The sequence below is a fragment of the Bos taurus genome, chromosome 22 (assembly GCF_002263795.3).
Source record: "Bos taurus isolate L1 Dominette 01449 registration number 42190680 breed Hereford chromosome 22, ARS-UCD2.0, whole genome shotgun sequence".
In the NCBI taxonomy this organism is placed as follows: domain Eukaryota; kingdom Metazoa; phylum Chordata; class Mammalia; order Artiodactyla; family Bovidae; genus Bos; species Bos taurus.
Window position 1 is genome coordinate 30,397,588 of NC_037349.1, and position 6,267 is coordinate 30,403,854.

The 6,267-nt window shown below is 40.4% G+C and overlaps 1 protein-coding gene across 24 annotated transcripts in view; it reads left to right on the top strand.

The window, feature by feature from the left end:
• FOXP1 (forkhead box P1) overlaps nucleotides 1–6,267 on the top strand; it is a 627,940-nt gene that overhangs the window by 335,310 nt on the left and 286,363 nt on the right. The gene's annotated exons all lie outside the window — the stretch shown is intronic.

Sequence of the window (6,267 nt, forward strand, 5' to 3'; positions counted from 1 at the left end):
GGATGTTAAAAGCTTTTTCTTACATTGCAAACATTCTCAACGAATTTACAGTCAGATATTTGGAAACATCTAACACTTAAAAAAAAAGAGGAGGAGGAGGGCCTGTTTGCACTAGGATACAGAATTAGTGAGAATGACTAAAAAGACAGGACTGACCCCAACACCATTAGCTGGGGAAAAAAATTCCATTTCATTGCAACTCTGTTATTGTTTACTTTACCATACACAGCCTAATATGGTCACCTCCCTGTCGGAGGCGGCCAGGCCCGGGGTTGAGAGGCCCCCTCCGGGAGAAAGCTCCTCACTGCCTCCCAGACAATAAGAAACAAACGGTACAACTCCACAAAAGGCTTCCCGGAAAATAAGTGTCAAATAAATCCTACAGAACTCTCGCTTCTGCCACTGAGCTCTGTATATGCAAACCTGTTTTTATGCTTTCGCTGCCCAGGCTGAGCTGCATTTGTTTGGAAACAAGCCACCGCATTTTCTTTTTTCTGCCCCCCCCCACCTTTTTTTTTTTTCTCCTCACTTCATCTGAGGGCTCTGGATTAATTCCTTGAGACATATCTTTGCATACATGTCTCATGAGTTATGTTTCCTGGAGCCTTTTACTAGGAACATTAAGGTAAGAATGTTGATTTAGCCTGGGACCTTTGTCACTCAAACTAATGCTCATCAGTGATATAGACATTGTAAAGAAATATTGCGGAGGTCTTTTGTGGTCCCCCTCCCAACAGAGAGGTGCAGTTGCTTTTAATTGTCATGCATGGATTCCAGAAAAAAAAATGCCACCAGTTGTGGGTGAGATGGAGCAGAGGTGTACTCACGGGTGTAAACACTGGTGAGGACACCCCGATCCTGTGGCAGCCACAACAGTTTCACCAGGAACTGTTTCCCGTTGTTTCTTCCAATTCTTCTCTACTTGTGCTGTTTCTTTCTTCTTCTTCTTCCCCCCTTTTTTCTCCTTCAACTCCCCTGCTTTCCCAAATCCTCATGGTCTTGAGGCTTGTCTGTTATTATCTGCAACTCCAGAACAAAGGTAGGTTGCTTAACTCTGTGCTTCGGGGGTGGGCCAAGTTATTTTGGGAGGGATGTCTTCCTAATGCATGAGTGGCTGACCTAAAAGGGGGGTGGCGGGGAGATCATGCCTGGAGCCGAGGGACGAGAGAGCACGCACTGTGGCAGCTTTTATGTAGTGGAGTTTATTTTTATGGAACTTAAAGAAGCAGCAGCATCTTCGCTTAGAATGGACTCCGTAGCTCCTGAAATTCTACATTTGATGTCCTTGATGTGTATACATTGCATTACCAAATCGGGGTTCAGACTCTTGGGGATGCTTGAATCTATGACAGCAGATAAGGTTTTCTGGTTAGCTACTATATCCAGTTTATCAACATTAAAGAAAGGAACTAGAGTTTTCTTTCTTTCTTTCTTTTCTTTGGAATTTTAATGTAAAGGTGTGTTTGGGTGACTGGCATAAGTACTTTTTCTCTTTTTTTTTGGTTTAATTGCTTTAATTCCCTGGACACCTTCACTTATTTCTCAATGATTGTGTTCTCTCATTTTGCGTAATCTGGTGCTCTGTGGAGGCTGTAGAGGTGGAGGTTGGCTGTTTTTAACTAATTGTGCCTTGCTGGGTGGCAATACAATAGAGTACAGACCACAGGAAATTCATCTCCACCTGAAAAGGGACTGGAATAGACTGTGCAGATTCATAATGGAAAACAAGAGCAAATTAAGCCTTGGTGAGGGATATTACAGGCTATTAATCATAATAAATATGTTTGGCAGTGTTGGGTTTGCATTCTATAGTTTTCAGTTTAAAAAAAAATCAGAGTCGGTGATTAGAAGAGGAAATAGTTCTCTGGCTTGTGAGAGGCTGGGCTGTACTTGTTCATTAGTTCAAACTGCATTAAAAGTGAGCAGTTTGTTCCAGAATCAAGTACGTTGTTCCCAAGCAGATCTGAATACATCCCCGTCCAAATGCAATCTCGGGTTCATGCCACGATTGCTTGGCTTTTTCTGAGCATCTCCGCTTCAGCACGGAACTCGAGTGCTAAGAATTTTATTTTACATTATTATACTGCTCGCACATTCCTGCTGGTTTCTTGGCTGTGGATCATCTCTGTGCATGCACTGTAGCCCCGTCAAGGTGACGCTCTTTGAAAAATAGAAATCCAGTGCATTTAACTAAAATGAGCTCGAACAGCCTCAAAGTTTGTATCTTAGAAAGCTGCTAATTATGCTTGTCGTAAAACATATCTGAGTGGAAGGTTCTGAGTCCAAACAGAATCGAGGGCTGTTTTAGAAATATAACTGTAGTCTGTGCTTTTAAAGAGGTTTATTTTTACTTTGGGGCCATGAAGGGGGTGATTGGAATTAGTAGCCTTTAATTAGACGGGGAGATATTCAAATTTTACAGGGATTTATGTTAGAACATGGAATGGCGGTGGCTCTTTCCTCATTATGAATCCTCCCTGCACATAATGAGGTTCATCATTAGTTGATGGAGTGAATTTGCCCTAGCTCTACCTTGAAAGGCACATAATTTACATACTACTTCAGAGCCTAAGCTTTAATGGATTCCTCGATGAATAAAATGAAAAGCTACTTTCTTTAAATTTTTGAACACTGTTTAGATAATACGATTTTAATAAGACATTCAATTTGCTTGTTAAGTATATTTGAAAGTGCTTTTTTTTTTCCTTTTTGGGAAAAACATATTTTGGCTTGCCTTGTTGTGTATCACAGTGGATGGTTACCCATACAGATAAATCGGAGAACATATGGGGTCCGTCATTAAGAAATGGGGAGAATCTTAGGCAGAGAGCTTTCTTTTAACATGTGAGCCTCAAGGTTATTGATTTTTGTGTAGAAATTCTTCTGACATGAAATTATTATAACAAAAAGGTTGAAAAACAAGCTTATTATTTGTGTATAGTTTTGCATATCTAAAATGTGCATGCATGTTCGTTTCAGTTAACACTAACAAAATAGCTAGCTGCACCTTCTGATTTATTTTAATGATGGAAGAACAGAAACTTCCCTGGTGCAGCTGCACATTTGGATCTGCTTCAGTGTAACTGTGCTTCGATGGGGGGGACATGGAGCTGAAGGCCTTTTGCCTTCAGGTTATCAGGTCATCAGCTTAGGCGTGTTCTGGTCTGCACCATAAATTCAGCAAGTTTTCTGGCTCTGTCACTCTGCTGTCTTTTGATTGGAATGCGGAGAAAATCAGCTTTGACTCGGCGAGATTTGAACACGGATGTCTTTTCAGTAAGCAGGGGGTTTGGTGATAGCATGTTATTGAACATGTCCTTTGCTTGTTGGAGACAGGTCACCCCAGCGTTTGTATAATGGCTGTGAGAGGAAACAGGTTTCTGGCGGTGTGTCCCATTCAGGAGCAGGGAAGGTGTCTGAGTATAAGCGAAGCCTTGTTTTGATAGAATGCTCTATTACTTGAAAATTATCAGCATATATTAACATTAATAGAATAGTCCATGTCATTCTTTTTAGGTAATTTACCTCTGCTACAGACCTGTCTGCCGGAAAAGAAAAAAAAAAAATCTTCCACTCTTCTAAAACATATATTTGTTTAGAGAGTTTTCACTGAAGTGTACATGACAATTACAGCTGTTCATTAACAAAATTGGGTATTTGTTTTAAACTTTAACCAATCACTTTGATATGCTAATTATGGTGTAATTTAATTTGAGCCCTGTAATGATGATGCCGTTATTATGGACATAAATGATGCAGTTAAGCTGAGAGTAATCTCATTTGCATACTGTACATGCCAGTAAATTAAGCCCTTTCTTCGACTGCTTCAGCTTTAATTTTCCACTTCTTTTCACACAGCTCCTTTTCAGCCCCTCTCTTATAAGCCCACTTTGTAATAGTCCTGATGACTGTTTGATGTGAAGAGTTTCTGAACCACAATAATGCAGGACAGAAGATGTAACATTTAAAGGATTCATTATCTTGCTGAGTGTTCCTTTAAGAAGGAAGGATTAGAAAGGGTGTGGGGAGAAGAAGTGTCCTTTCCATGGAATATGACAGCCCCACTGTTAGAGTCACTGGAGATGCCAAATGCTCTCCACTCACCCCACAACTCAGACATGGGACCTCTTATTTAAAAATGTTTTTTACCCCCACTGTACTGCTATTTACTGTCACAAACTGTGTTGTGTTCAATAGCAGTGAACTTCACGTGATCTCTGGTTGTAATTACCCCATGCTAGTTGGAGGGAAAAGTTTAATTTAGCCTTCATACTACAGTTCTTCAAATCTGGGCTTGTGTAGATGAGATTCTAATTTTTAAACAATTCCAAGATAGACTGCCATTTTCAAAAGGAACTTCTTCTCTCTCCCCACCCCTCCCACTGCCTGGGTTGTAAAAACAGAAAAACAGCAAGAACAACCAACCAAACCAACCAAAAAAGCCAGGAGTTTCAGCCAGTTGTATGAGAATCCTTGGGAGTGGAGAGGGGTGTTTGCAGAGTGGGAACCTGTGGCTTCTGCTCTCCTGAGTCTGGATGGCTTTCCGGAGGCTGGATGATCCAGTGGTCAGTCTATCTGGACCAAAGAGTCCTAAGAGCATACTGAACTCTTTTAACTGTTGAGCGGGTTCTCCTGTGGCCGGCGCTGAAGCCGGTGGGAGTTGAGTGGGTGTAACAGAGGACTGAATTTAGCTCTGGCTTTCTAAAGAGGGTCAGAGGCCTAAAAATAGTTGAAGCTGCTTAACTCTCCTGCAGGCTACTTCCTCAACAAATGGGAAAGTATTAAAAAAAAAAAAAAAGAGTAATAGGCTGTGTCCATCCTCATGTCTTGGAACTAAAAGAGTTTTCCAGTCCTGTATCCCTTAACCCAGAGTTTTGCCAGCTGATGTGCATCGCTTCCCCCAGGCCATCCTCCATGGAGACGCTACTCTGCTAGTATCACGGCAGGTGATGTTGTCATGGCCAAGTGCACACGGCTTCCTCAGCCTGGTAGCAGTGACAGTACAGAATTTCTGCCTTTTTTTTTTTTAAACAACCAGTTCTTACGCTATTTTTCTTTTGACTAGAGATTATGCATGTGTCAATAAAGACCAAAGAGAATATAGTAAAAGGTAACAACAAATTTCCAAGGATCATACTATCATTGCATTTAGAAATATTTAGGGCGATTAGGTTTTGTACAGAACTGAAATTAAGAATCTGGAAGACAGTAGAATAAGAAAGTAAAAGGGCATTACATTTTATTGCATTATTATTATCTGGCAAGTGTAATGAATATGTATTGTCCAGTAAAAATCAAAGTAAACTTTTGAGAAAAATATATTACTTTACCTTTGACAGGTGAGAAGAGTTTTAGAGGGTAGGATGGGTACTTCCTGGCAAATCCAGAGCTGAGAATCCAGTCCAGTTGAACCACACAGATAATATGTTCCCCTCAAAACTTTGTAGGATTCTAGCTTCTCATTTGGTGCTGGGTTCATTCCCCATTCACTGGTTGAACCCAACTTTAAGAACCTAATATATTTGCTAGACACTCTGCCAGTAACTAGAGATGCTGAAGGCATTCAGGCACTGTTCCCAACAAAAAGAGCTGTGAGCCAGAGGACATAGAAGAGACGTGCAGACAAGTGCCTGCCTAACTTTGGACATCTTGATGGAGGTGAACATCTCCTCTCCCATTTGTTTTAGAATTAAGGAAACGCTGCCCGACTGTTGATATGATGTCAGGCTGTTTCTTTCAAAACAATTTAACTTAATGAAAAGTCTAAACCTTTAAGGGCTTTTTTCTCCCTTTCCTCCATCTTGATATAATTTCAAAATTACTATAGGATGCAAAAATGTACAAAATGCTTGTAAACAGACTTTTGTGTGGGTATCGTGCTGTATCCAATATTTTTCCAAAATGAGGAACCTTCCTGTTTTCAATATAATTTAGGGAGACTGGGAAAAGGATACAATTTTGTGTAATATCATTTTCATTAAATAATAAAGACTAGGCTTTCTTTGTTCAAACCAAGCCCCTAACAATGCATTCATCCCCTCTGTCAAACTTCCTGTGTTTAGGAAGGTAAGTAAATAAAGAATGAAGTACCACAAGAATGTAGGCTCCTTGAAGGCCAGGGATCTTTATCTGAATTTTAAGCACTTGGAATCATGCCTTGCACATTAGTAGGTATTCAAGATTTAGTTCTTGACTGAAATCAGTCTGCTTACTCCCTTAGACTTGTGAGCATCAACTAAGAAAATGAAGAAGAAACTGCTTTCTAAA